This window comes from Triplophysa dalaica, chromosome 3 (genome assembly GCF_015846415.1).
Source record: "Triplophysa dalaica isolate WHDGS20190420 chromosome 3, ASM1584641v1, whole genome shotgun sequence".
Classification (NCBI taxonomy): Eukaryota; Metazoa; Chordata; class Actinopteri; order Cypriniformes; family Nemacheilidae; genus Triplophysa; species Triplophysa dalaica.
Genome location: NC_079544.1, coordinates 3,124,341 through 3,138,386, shown reverse-complemented (window position 1 = coordinate 3,138,386; position 14,046 = coordinate 3,124,341). Strand labels below are relative to the sequence as shown.

Genomic DNA, 14,046 nt, shown 5'->3' with positions numbered 1-14,046 from the left:
ACACAAGTTTACCTATACTATCAAACTCAATAGCTCAATAATTGTTAAACCAAAAGTTTTGAGATATGGGCAAAATAAATCAGAATGTTTTTTTCTTTTGTGTATGTGTGTGTGTGTGTGTGTAGTGTCCCTTTGAATCATTTTAAATCATGTTAATGAGGATTATGTAATTATTTATATTCACAAACAGTATTGAAGAATTTGATTTTCAAACCCTTTACCCTATTTATATTAGAATGAAACAGACAAATAATTGTTCTATTGAAAGGATCTAGCTATAGGCCAGAGCTCGACTCGGCGGAAGCATAAATATAGCAGCGCGGAAGGATACATGAGTGAATCGACAGTGATTCCAACTGTCAGTCTCGGTCAGTGTCGATCAAATTCGGGAGGATGACGCTGCGACATTTATCCACGGAGGATTTAATCACGGAGTTATTTCATTTTGGGATAGAGGTCACTGAAGAGGAGTGAAGTAAATTCAAAGGTAAAGTATTTGAATTTTTAATCAGTGTTTGTGGTGTTAATTCAAAGTTGGAAGTTAACTTTTACTGTTAATGTTAACCCTACCCAAGTTCATACTCTGTCAACATTAGCTTGCTAGACTCGACATTGACGATTGCCATTATTAACGTTAACTAGTTAGTTAAAACATTAGCAGTATTATGTCTCATATTGCCATTCCACATACTATTATTATAAGTACTATCTTAGCTACAGTTCACCATCGAACTAACGTCAACGTTAGCTATAATACGACTGCGTCAGAGTTGGATGTGAAGCGTTTTTGCCGCCGAAAAGTATTTTGTTCTGACTTAACGTTAGATAGCTGGACTGCGTCAGAGGAGAACGATGGATTAAAAAAACGTTTTTGCCGCCCAACAGTTTTGTTCTGAAATTCTTTATTTTCTCGACAAACTGTCTTTAGACCATCTTCGTAAAACCATGTAAGACTAACGTTAAATTACAACATCAGGTTAACTGACAGAACCGACCAACGGTTAACCTCCCTTTCAAGTAGCAATAACGTTAACATTACTCACGTTAGCTGCTGTTATAAAAATAAACCGATTACTATCATTAATGGGTTTAACTTATTTCAATACTTTCCCCGCTGTCCTGGAAAAAATAATAAGATAGGCCTAACGTTACATTATATTAATATTCAGGGCTGTGTGTGTGAGAGAGAGACGCATTTCTATCGTCTCTAATGAGGTAACGTAAGCTACGCCTAAATACTTTCAATGTGTTTTTATATGGATATTAGGGCTTCTCAAAGTCCGGACCAAACGGCAAGCCCGTACCTCTAGAAATTAGGGAAAATACCCAATGAATCAAACGATCCAAACTATTTTTTCCCCCATTGACTTACATTAACGTTACATTATGACATAATGTGCCTTTTTAAATTGTTGTATGCTGTTACCACTATGGTTGTTAACATTGCTGTTTTTCTTTTCTCTATTGTCTAGATAATGCAGTTGATGGAGAAGCAGTGGACTATGGATTGACTGAGAGAATTGTTTCATACCTCTTTGAAGGATCGTTTAAGAAGCAAGCAAAATTCAACCGATTTGTTCAGCAGTGGAAAGAAACCGTGACACTAACCCTCGAGCCTGTCCCGGTACATTCAGAGAAGGCTACACCGGAATCAAGGTACCGGTAACAGTAATGTTATGTCATTGTTATAACGTTAGGCCTAAGTAGAACCATGGAAAATAACTCTATATATCATAGCAATATAATATAGCTTTAAGGTTACCACTAAATAAGTTTTTTATCTGGATCTGAATTCACCTGACTCTGGTAGTTTAATGTTTAACTACATTTTCCTGATGATACTTGCACACTTTTAATGAAGTAACGTTTACTCTGCAGGACTTTAACTTGTATTGTTACTGTGTGGTTAATTTGCCAACATTTTAAGATGAAATTGTTTTATTTCATCATAGTCATGCAATCCCATCATCAGCCTTCCCAGCAGCTTTCATCATTCCTAAATTTCCCAGAGATGTTCAGACAAAGTTGGACCAAAAATCGCCATGCAAAATGGAGAGATCCGATCACAACAAAATCATAAGAACATTATATGAAACCATGGCCCTGATCAAAATGTAAGTTTTGCAACCTAACTGGATCACGGCATTTTAGTTATTAATACTATGTCTGTTGTTACATTCCTCACCTTCTTTTGCATCGCTGTTTCAGGTTTCTGACCAATGATGACTACGTGAAAGTGTGTAAGGCCCTGATTTTGAAATACCCTTTCTTAAAGGACAAAGAAGGAAATGGTTATTTTATTCCCTGTATCTATTCTCTTATATCGCTGTTTTGTTTTTGGAGTGGCAGAATGAAGTTGTCAGTTGGTCAATGAAATGCTTCTTAAAAATGTATTTAATTTTTTTAAATGTTTTTTTTATATCAGACATGACATCCTAAACATTGTGGCATTTTATTTTGGGATGTTACATTGTATGGTTGTGAGATGAATTATTATTGAATCTGTGAATTAAACTGTTTTCCATATATGGACTAAAATAAATGTCTAAAATTCAGTTAGTTGTTGTTTGCCTACATTTTCTTTCACTCCTTAAGGAATAAAAAGGAACTTTTTTGCCACCTAAAGGTACAAAATGGCTTTGTCACTGGGGCGGTACCTTAATGGGACAAAATTGTACCTTTTTCCAGAGGTACTTTATTGTACCTTTGTCTAGGGTACATTATTGATCCTCAAAGGTACAGTATTGGCCCTTAGAAGGTACAAACAAGTAAGGTACAAATTTGCTCCCCTGACTCAAGGTACAATAATGTACCTTTGAGGGTACCACCCCAGTGACAAGCTTTTGTTCCTTAAAGGTACCGTTTTGTACTTTTTTTTTTCTGAGAGTGGAGGATGGATGATGCAACAGGACAACGACCCAAAGCATAGAAGTAAATCAACAACAGAATGGCTTCAACAGAAGAAAATACGCCTTCTGGAGTGGCCCAGTCAGAGTCCTGACCTCAACCCGATTGAGATGCTGTGGCATGACCTCAAAAGAGCGATTCACACCAGACATCCCAAGAATATTGCTGAACTGAAACACTTTTGTAAAGAGGAATGGTCCAAAATTTCTCCTGACCGTTGTGCAGGTCTGATCTGCAACTATAGGAAACGTTTGGTTGAGGTTATTGCTGCCAAAGGAGGGTCAACTAGTTATTAAACCCAAAGGTTCACATACTTTTTCCACCCTGCACTATGAATGTTTACATGTTGTGTTCAATAAAAACATGGAAACGTATAATGTTTGTGCGGTATTAGTTTAAGCAGACTGTGTTTCTCTATTGTTGTGACTTAGATGAAGATCAGAACACATTTTATGACCAATTTATGAAGAAATCCAAGTAAGCCCAAAGGGTTCACATACTTTTTCTTTCAACTGTATATGGATTGTAACTGATGTCATCGAAGCACCATGTTGTGTTTTTATTTGTGATTGTTCAGATGTTGAACAATAAGTGAGTCTGCGCGTAATCCATTAGCAGCAATTTTAAGCAACAACGAATAAATAAACATGCTGGCCAATGCGTGCACAGGACAAAATACTGGCAACCGGACTCAATACGCATCTAAAGATAAAGAAACACATTCGCTTTTTCTCGTTTAAGCCTTTTTAATAAAATAATCAAATTGAGAAAGTTGTTCTGAAAACAAGGACATAAAGCTTTAATTGATTAAGTTTTTTCAAATCTATACTTTCATTTCATATCTTTAGAGAAAGTTCATTCAGAGTTTCAACACCAGAAAACATAGTTTCTACATTCTGTAAGATGTTATGAATCTATAAATACCCATAAACTGATGATTTATTCAACAGAGACCTTAAGTGTTAAATTTGTATTGAAATGAAAAATGAGACAAAAAACAGTTGGAATCCAATAATCCTTATAACTGTATTTTCATAGAAAATTAACAAAATCTTTTTACACTTTTATACATTTTGTGTTTCTTCTAAATCTTTGATTTCAGTGCTATTGTTCCTATAGTTTTATTGAAGTCAAACATCTCTCTCTGTTTTTTTATTTCTTTACCTGTCAAATCTTCTTAAAAGATTCTAGTTGTGACCAGAACATTCAATAAAGTATGAAACTCTTCTGGTTTATCTTGCTTTTGAACATGAAAACAATGAGACTGATGTGAAACAAAACTTTGTGGGATGATTATTGTAAAGGATTACATGTCTGATATATTAACCTGCTGTTGAGCGACGTGTCACATTTTAAGATAATATCAGTTTTTCAACAATATTATACTCGTACTAATAACAAATAAAGAGAAAAAATAAATAAAACATATTGAAAGAAATTCACACTACAACTGGCCTAAACATATACAGAGGGCGTCTTGGAAAATAAAAGGAGCTATTTCATGCCGTTCAGGAAATTTAAGTATTTATAGATTGGTTGAATATATGGAAAAACCTTCAGTTTCGAGAAAGAAAGTATGACTATTTATCGATTGGTTGAATATATTGAATGAAAGTATGAATAAATGGATTGATACTTTAATATTCTGTATGGAATGAACAATTGAATTAAAGTATAAATAATGGAATGAAAATCAGAATCAGAGGAGCTTTTTTTGCCAAGTGTGCTTGCGTACTCAATGAATTGTCAATGAAAGCTTCTAGTAAAGATATTTAACAGAATGACAATACAAATTAAAATAAGAATTATAGTCCAAAAGATTCTAAAATATTCAAATATAAAATTAAAAACTATTGTACAGACCGGAGGCAGTCATATTGTTTTGGGTACAATCGCACGACTGAATGCATAATACACATGCATGTGACATCAGAGATGATGAAAAACTTGCACTTTGAAACCCGTTTAAAAAAGTTTGCGTTTTCAGGTCCCCAAACAGCTGTTGTCGTGTAAACAAAAAGCCTAAATAGATAAAGTTTTTATTCTTTAACGGCGTCATATATACGGCCTCTTACCCTACTTAAGAGTTATCATAAGTTCAAGTCATAAGATCTAATCTCTTCCTTACAAATGAGAGATGACCTGTCAAACTAAATTTTCAAGACAAGCCTGTTCCTCACACAATCTATTACATGTGACTTGAAATTAAAGGGATAGTTCACACAAAATGAAACTTCTGTCATAATTCATTCACCCTTAAGATCTTACAAACATGTACTAGTTTCTTTCTGTTGAACACAAACACAGATATTTAGAAGAATGTGCGTTACAAGATGCTGTTTTAATGTATGGAAAGCATTTCACAGAAGAAAATGTATCTTTATGCCATATGCCATCTATGCATTAATACAGAGTACAAAAATGTGAATGCATACGTTTTCAGTGAAGCAATGATATAATGCATGAAGTAATGTTATATGTTTTATTAACAGAAACTATAGAATAAACTTGAATGAAAAATTTGTGAATTTTATATAAGAAAATAAATAAATTTAATAATTATTAATACATATACAAGTACACATGACATAAATCAAAGCTTTATTTCAATTTATTGTTGTAACAAATGATCCTGTATCTACAGGTGTTGAACCCCACATCCTCCTGCCATCTCGCAGCTGACCACCGTCACCACCTTTGTGATTTTAAGGAGTTTGCTCATCTCACCTGTAACAGTCAAACAAGATTCAAGGGACCTCTGTGATTTGTGCTCAATACTGCATTTAAATGTGGATGTAGTTGCACATGTGTTAACTCGCTGTTTATTCAACTCAAATGTTCCTGAATTCATCAACAATAATAATGGACTAATAAAATATATACATTATGTCTAGTTATTTAAGTAAATATGTTTAATAACATTACTTATATGTATGTATGGAAGCAGTGAACAATGCTTTGTACCACATATTAACATTCCTGTGATGTGTATTTCATGTTCATACTAATCGAGAAAATGACAGGTCACATGTTACACAGACATTAAAAAGCGTCTTTAACTTAAGTATGGTTCTAATATTTGTAAGGATAAGTCAGGGGCGTAAATCCCGGGGGGTACGGAGGGGACACATCCCCCTCCATCCGAGGGTTACCCCCCAATCAATAAAACTCGCATTCTCTTTTGTCATAAATATATTTATGTTGACTTTAACTAATTGTGTAATTAGAAGAAAATACAAACTCAAAAAATGCGTTTTAAGTTTAGAAACTGTTGAGTTCCTGTTGAGTTTTACCAATGTTTCGTATTAAGGTGCATGTCAATAATTGAATCCTCAAGCTGCCAGATAGAATATTTGAGCAGCGCTATACGCAGTCAAGAACAATGAAAACAGTGAGATTGTACACGTTACACATTATGCAGTAAATTTAACCATGCTTATTTATTAAGCAAGTTTTTGCATGTCTTACAAAGAGAAAACACGGTTTTCGTCCATTTCGGTGCATGGCCTCGTGCACACATGGGATTTATTTTAAAAGCACACCACCCAAATATGAAAATTCTGTCATTAATTACTCACCCTCTAGTTGTTCCAAACCTGTATACATTTCTTTGTAAGGTTGAACACAAAGATATTTAGTAGAACATTAAGTACAGAAAATTGTTTGGCATCATTGACTACCATAGCAGAAACAAATTAAAATGGCAGTCAAAGGTGAACCAGGAATGTTTGCTTTCCACGAAAAAACATATTTTGTGTTCAACAGGACCAAAAAAAATATATAAAATACATAGGAAGCCATTCAGATAACTCAACATTGCAATAGAAACATATTTTGGTAGTTGTTAACTTTGATTTGACACGGGAAAAAATTAGGCTAGTTTTCATTCCTTTTGAGCGGGTTTTGAGGGGTCATTGGGCTGGAAATATTTCCTGGACCTGGCAACCCTGCTCCCCGTTCATCTCACTTAAGCATTGCGCAACACATTCAAGTCAGGTATGCTGCTCAGTTCATCAGTGTATGTTGAACTCCAGTAAGAAGTCTATTTTATTCACTTTAAATGAAGTGATTCTCTATAATGTAGTTGATCCTGATTCATTAATAAATTAGTTGTTGCAAAAAATGCTGATTACCGATGTATTTTCCATGAATCAGCTATGTTAGCGATCAAAACGTTACTTAGCTAGATAACGTTAGCTTGTTACATAGGACGTCACACAGTGCAACTAACTTGCCGAAGCTGTTTCTCATGCATTGTTTTAGTTTTGGCGGCGTAGCATGATGTGAACATTAACCGCCACAATCAGTCACCCATCCTGCCATTCAGGTCTCGTGTCACACACAGCCGCGAACATTCCATTCCATTCCATTTTCTACCGCTTATCTGAACTACCTCGGGTCACGGGGAGCCTGCTCTTATCTCAGGAGTCATCGGGCATCAAGGCAGGATACACCCTGGATGGAGTGCCAACCCATCGCAGGGCACTCACTCACTCATTCACTCACTCACGCACACCCTACGGACAATTTTTTCCAGAGATGCCAATCAACCTACCATGCATGTCTTTGGACCAGGGGAGGAAACCGGAGTACCCGGAGGAAACCCCCGAGGCACGGGGAGAACATGCAAACTCCACACACACCAGTCGGAAGTGGGAATTGAACCCCCAACCCTGGAGGTGTGAGGCGAACGTGCTAACCACTAAGCCACCGTTCCCCCCAGCCGCGAACATACCGGTTACAATTTTGTGGCATTGGCACTATATCTAGCCTTCAACAAAAGGAGCTTTCATTCAGTTGGAGAAGATCGTTTTCTCAGCATCTATTGTATGCAGACTTTGTCAGACGATGTTTCAGTATAAATCAGGATAACACGTGTCTAAAAAGTGACTCATTGTTAATGTAGTATCATTAATTTTATATTTGTCTTCACAACAGAGACAAAAATATATAAATATTTTTGCTTTCAACAATTCCAGTATGTGACAGTTCAGTTCAGTTATAGAATGACTGCAAGTCTGCATGATAAACCTATGAACCTAATGCATATTGTCGCTTTGTGTCGTAGTTAGTACAATTTTTCCCTTCAAAAATTGCTCTTGAGAAATTGTATGTGTATTGTCCCCCCTACTGTTAAATGAAATTTACACCCATGGGATAAGTCTACTTCGAAGACGCGTGTGTGCGTGGAACGCCCCTTTAAGCGAAGTAAGACATTTTAAGACTATGCAGCAAAATCACAAATATACTTTACTATGTAGCATCTTGCAGGTTAACTTTACTCTACAGCACTTTAACAAATGTGTCTGCAACACCAAGAGAAGCGTTGGTTAGTAATACTCATATACATGGGCCTAAATCTCATTTAACATTAGGGGGGGACATCGTCTGATAAAGTCACCATACATCGACATTAATGAGTGGTTGTTATTTAGTCTGTAGTGCACCTGTAGTGCACTTCCTCCTCCAACAAACTTTGTTCATGTTCTTGTACCCAAACAAACAGTCAATAACAGTGACAGATGCTTAAATTCTGTGTTGTAATCGATGATGAATCGCCCGAGTTTCAGTAAACTGGATATTTAACTTATCTGCGGCGCACATACTGCACAAAATAGATGCTGAGAAAACGACATTCTCCAACTGAATGAAAGCTCCTTTTGTGGACGCCAGATATAGTGCCAACGTCACAAAAGTGTAACCGGTATGTGCGCAGCTGTGTGTGACACGAGACCTGAATGGCAGGATCGGTGGCTAATTGTGGCCGTTAATGTTCACATCATGACAGGTCGCCGAAAATAAATCCGGTAATCAGCATTTTTTGCAACAACTAATTTATTAATGAATCAGCATCAACTACATTAAGAGAATCACTTCATTTAAAGTGAATTAAATAGACTTCTTAATAGAGTTCAACAACCACTGATGAACTGAGAGCCGCATACATGTCTTAAATGTGCTCACATGAACGGGGAGAGCAGGCAGTGGGCTATACCACTGTGAGAGGCAGGTGAGGGGGAACTCAACCGTTTTTAAACTTTAAATGCATTTTTTTGCGTTTGTATTTTCTTCTAATTACACAATTAATTTAGGTAAACATAAATATATTTATGACAATAGCGAATTTGAGTTTAATTGATCGATGGGGGGACAACCCTCGAATAGAGGGGGACATGTCCCCTCCGTCCCCCCGGGATTTACGACCATGCTCACATATGAAAGCACCTGCCTCGCAGTACTCCGTATGAACTATTCCTGTTCCGTGGGCTCATTTACATTTAGTCATTTAGCAGACGCTTTTATCCAAAGCAAAGGTTATAGTAGTATCACAAGTATCTGTCTCTGGGTGCTTCAGAATGTGGGTGTAACCAGTAAGCCATCCGGGAATTTCTCTTTTATGAATACTGAGGTTTGGGACATACATTATTGTTTTAACATACTATTTAGTAGGTAAGTAGGCGGTTTCAGACGCCACAGTAGTATACAAATGTCCAAATCTCGCCAGGAATAGTGCAACAGGAGGAAAATTCTCGCCTACTGCTTTTTGCCTACATATACTATAGTATGACTAAAACACTCAATTATTTGCTGAAATAACAAGCTGGACTCGGCGGCGCTCATTACAGCTTCCCTACAACTTACAAAGGAATCAGGTGTTCCTGGACACTGAAATGTTGTGCGGAACTGCATTTCCTGATATTGTAAGAAGTCATTTTGCTTATTGTTTTGCAGGAGGGCACGCTCCGGAGTGCTCACGTGGTGTTCACGTAGTAAAGTTACGCCTATACATAGCCGACCCTCGATAGCCCTTGTGTTTAACTTGTCATTTGTTGGCCATTGTTTTGTCAGTTATCACTGATTTACTCTTTGTGTTCGTTGTATTAATGTTGTGACGTCAACATTGCGTGATCATAATGTAAAAAGGCAACCTGGCCTGACTCAGCTCATGATTGTATAATTGTTCGAGCCTCCTCTATTTTGCAGCAGCTCGCACAAGGTAAGTTAATCACATGACATATGGCACATACTAGATATTAAAAAATACCATAACCAATTTTTATACAGGACATATACTCTCTTCAGGGGAATTCTCAGGAGTTTAGCTGGGAGACAAGGGATATCCATACCTGTCACATCTCTTGACTCCCTATCAACAGAAAGAAGCTCAGAATAATTATTGCTCATGAACGCACAAGAGCTCACAAGATTCTAGTGTGTGAACCACCTCATAGTGTCACTACAAAGGGCATGTGACATTGTAGTTGCATGTGTCGTGCTACATACATTGTGTGTCTGAGGAGAGAGAGGCAAACAAGAGTGGTTGGACAGGAAGACTGAGGCATTGAGGATCATTTTGAAGACAACGTCTTTTTATAAGAGTTTTATAAGAGACAGTTCAATCAATATTTTGGTAAAAAAAACACTCCAAAACACGTCAAGGCACTCTGTCTTTAATATTAAATGCATTCCCCAACCAAATTCACCCTTAATTTAACAGAGACACAAGTCACAATCATTGTTTTATTTTGTTTCATGTTGAATCTGCCTGTTGGGGATGAAAACATACAATTAAATGCTGTCAAAAAAAGTCATGAGTCATCATTTTGAATTGAATAGTTCTACTTGCATTTTACTTTAGTTGTCGAAGTTCTACCTCCAACTTTCTTATCTCTTATTTTTATACTGGATGTCCACATCCGTGGCTTCCATTTTTTTATAACATTTTCTGGATTCTGTAGAAACACAAAGTTAAATGAAGTAATTATATGATCTGAAATCATTTATCAAATTCAGTGTAATAAAATCACCACTTAACAGTCAAACTATCTGTCATACTCACAGTGTTCTGAAATCAATATGAAACAAACCATGTTCAGGAAAATACATTAATATTAATAATGAAATCTTTTATATAGTCAACCCTCTTACTTGGTGGGACAGATTCAGATGCAGTCCCCTCCTCTATGGCCTCAATGGCCGACCTCTTTGGTTGGCTGGTGGTGGTCCTTCTCCAGTACCAGCAACCTCATTCTTTATTTTAGCAGCAATATCGTAATGTTTTTTTCACCTGCTCCCGAGTCCTTTTTACTCCACTTCCGCTGTTAATAGAAGTTACAGTATTGCAATATTTTCAGACTTTACAGTGTACTATGGCAAAGTTTAATATAGTAATTTTCAGTTTAAAATGAGTACTTACGCATTAATATAATCGGTAATTTTCTGCCAGTATTTTTGTCTTTCCTTAGTAGCTTCATTGTTTCCCATTTTAGTTAATATATGTTCAAACTCCTCGAACTTCTCTCGGAGTAATCGCAGTTCCACATCCGTGAACGGCGCTGCTCGACCCTAAATCAATAAATTAGTAAATCAATGAATCTTCACTCAATTTCTAGGGCTGCTTAAAAAATAGCATGCACACTCAATTATCTGAACTTGGTGAACCTGATTTAAATTATTCAAACCACATGATCTTCAACTTACCACCATGGAACCAAATTAAGTGTGACTAATGATGTGGGTTCAGTCAAGTCAGGTGTTGGCTTTAATCGCCGCTTTTCTTAGCAGCCTCTTATGGAACAGCCCTCTGGTCTAGTCATTGTTAGAATTATCACTTTTTTTAAACTGTCTTTATTGCACATTTTGCATATATTACTACAGTAGTTAAAGTAAACCAATATATTTCTTTGTTCTGATAAACACAGAGAAAGATATTTGGAAGAATGCTTCTAACCATTCAGATTTTGTCCACAATTGACTACCAAAATCGGAAAATACAATTGCAGTCAAAGAGATGTTTTTGACATGATGTAACTGTGCTTTTATAGTTAATATAGTTTGTTATGGCAATACAAATGAGAATGATGGTTGTTGAAATAGTCATTATCCCGTATCATGATTAAACTGATCTGATCTGGATTCTGTGCTGATCTTGAAACATTATGGTAATTATGAATCCCATTGCTGAGATTCATGCACAAATATTTGATGTCAGTGTGTTTCTTAAAGGGGTGATATGGCGCGAATATGTGTTCTATCTAAATGCGAACTCTCACCCAGACCTGCCCGAAACGCCTCGTGTGACCACACCCCGGCAAATGTACGTCACTTCGTAACATGATTTGACTAAGAAAATCTCATTGTATCGTCCCTGCCGCAGCCATGTCGCAGAGACGCTGTGTGTTTCGTTGCGAAAAGAAAGACTATTTGTTTGAAACAAATGTGGTGTTTATAATGGTGTTTATTGTCTTGACGAGAGTCGAGATGAGAAGTGATGTAACATTAGCTGGTTGATCAAGAAGAGCCAAAGCCAATTTTGTTACCATTCCCTGCTGTAATGAAAGCTTTTTTCTATCTCACACAAACTCTGTATGATGTATATGCTTGTTTGTTTATAGTCTTTATAACGTCGTATATATATAGTAAAACAGTTAGGTATAGTTTATACTTATACTATTTAACATAATATTCTTTTAATAAAACCTTACCAATACTTTACATCCTGCTCAAGTCGCGCTGGCAAAGTTGATGTATCGGCTTGATCATCTTCATTTTCCATATCAGATTCAGCTCAAATTGATAAAAGGAAGTACAGATGACATTTTTTCACCTGTCAGTACAATTGCTTTGGAACCTGATTTTCCGAATATGGTAAGAAGCAGTACATTTCCGTCACACGCTTGCAGTATTCGACCAATCACAACGCACTTGTTAACTGGCCAAGGGCACTAATGTGAAAACACAACAAAACTAACGTAAATTTCTAAATAATATCGATCATCTTTTTTGACTCGCTCATTCAAAGCCCCTGTAGTTGAACATGAGAATTTGTTTGAGCAAAGCAGGGATATGGAAGCAGAAAGGAGATGATGAGTTTGAGGGAGGTACGACATGATAAACAAACTACTGTACATCCACAGCCAGTCAGGTTTCAGAGGAAAATGATGAAAACCTTTGTCAAATCTGTAAAATTGCATGGTTGCTTAGAAAAACATTTGTGTTATGTACTTTCAGAAATGAAATTAATATTAAATTTGATAACATAAAAGTTGGCAGTAACTATGGCTGAGATAATGTGCTGTTATATGTAACGTTTAATTCAGTAAAGTTAAATTAACTATGTTTGAACTTGTCTTTTAAACCAGAAAATATATGTTCTTTATATTAGTTGGAGCCCTGAAACGAGATGTTATTATTATTTGTTATCATGTTATCATTGTGTAATGAATGCAGATGTTCAAGAACAAAAATCTCTCTGCTTTCTTATTTCCACACAGTGCATCCAAACATGTTAAAAAAGTTTGTTAAGTATGTCGAAGATACTTCAGTATTCTTAAATACATAAATGTTTACCTTCCGGTTGTTGCACTGTAGGATAGTGGTTTAAGGAAGGCAAGTTTATAGTGCATTGTGTCGCAAGTAGGGTGACCACCCGTCCCGCGTAGCGCGTCTGCGCACAGCGTTTGAAGCCCAATTCATGCGTCCCGCAAATTGAGACCGTGTCACGCATAATCAAAGCTTGATCAAAAAAAAGTTGGTCGCTCTATATCCTCGAGCCCCAGACAGCCAAACGAACATTACTTGACAGTTCAGCACGCTACTGTTGCCACACCCACCCATCAGTTGAACTGCTGACTAGGTTGTTCCGTTGTTGTCATGACAGCGCGCGCACATGCACACACTAAGAAGGAACTTTTAGATGCGCGCTCCAATTTGAAAAATGGAGAAAGAGAGTCTGAGCCAGGGGCGATTCTAGGTTTTCAATATACGGGGGGCTCAGCCTTCAATGAGGATATATATAGAGAGAGAGAGAGAGAGACACACTCTAATCACCATATATTGTATACGTTACTAAAATAAATAATTAAGAAAGAATATGCAGAAAAGCATAAATACAAGTTATTGTTATTCAAACGAATATCACATTAATCGGTCAATCTGCAACATTTATATTTCAAAGTGACAACAACAGTCACAAATCCATGAAATAAATGTCACAATCAACTGCTGAATCATTATTTAGTAAGAATAACTTAATATGTTTCTCTGCCATTCATTCTGTTTAGCACTAGCGCTGTCACTCTCTCTGCAGGACTGCGTGTTCATCTATTACCTCCACAATATGTTTTCAATTAATGATAA

At 36.6% G+C, this 14,046-nt stretch overlaps 2 long non-coding RNA genes across 2 annotated transcripts; one reads left to right on the top strand and one right to left on the bottom strand.

The window, feature by feature from the left end:
• Nucleotides 1–358: 358 nt before the first annotated feature.
• LOC130418055 (uncharacterized) lies at nt 359–2,555 on the top strand. The gene is made up of 4 exons (XR_008906262.1): nt 359–487; nt 1,473–1,656; nt 1,953–2,114; nt 2,209–2,555. It is a non-coding gene; the product is annotated as an uncharacterized LOC130418055 (long non-coding RNA).
• Nucleotides 2,556–10,531: 7,976 nt separating this feature from the next.
• LOC130418064 (uncharacterized) lies at nt 10,532–13,435 on the bottom strand. The gene is made up of 4 exons (XR_008906271.1): nt 13,258–13,435; nt 11,105–11,253; nt 10,837–11,006; nt 10,532–10,640 (listed from the first exon to the last, which is right to left on the bottom strand). It is a non-coding gene; the product is annotated as an uncharacterized LOC130418064 (long non-coding RNA).
• Between the last annotated feature and the right edge of the window lie 611 nt (nt 13,436–14,046).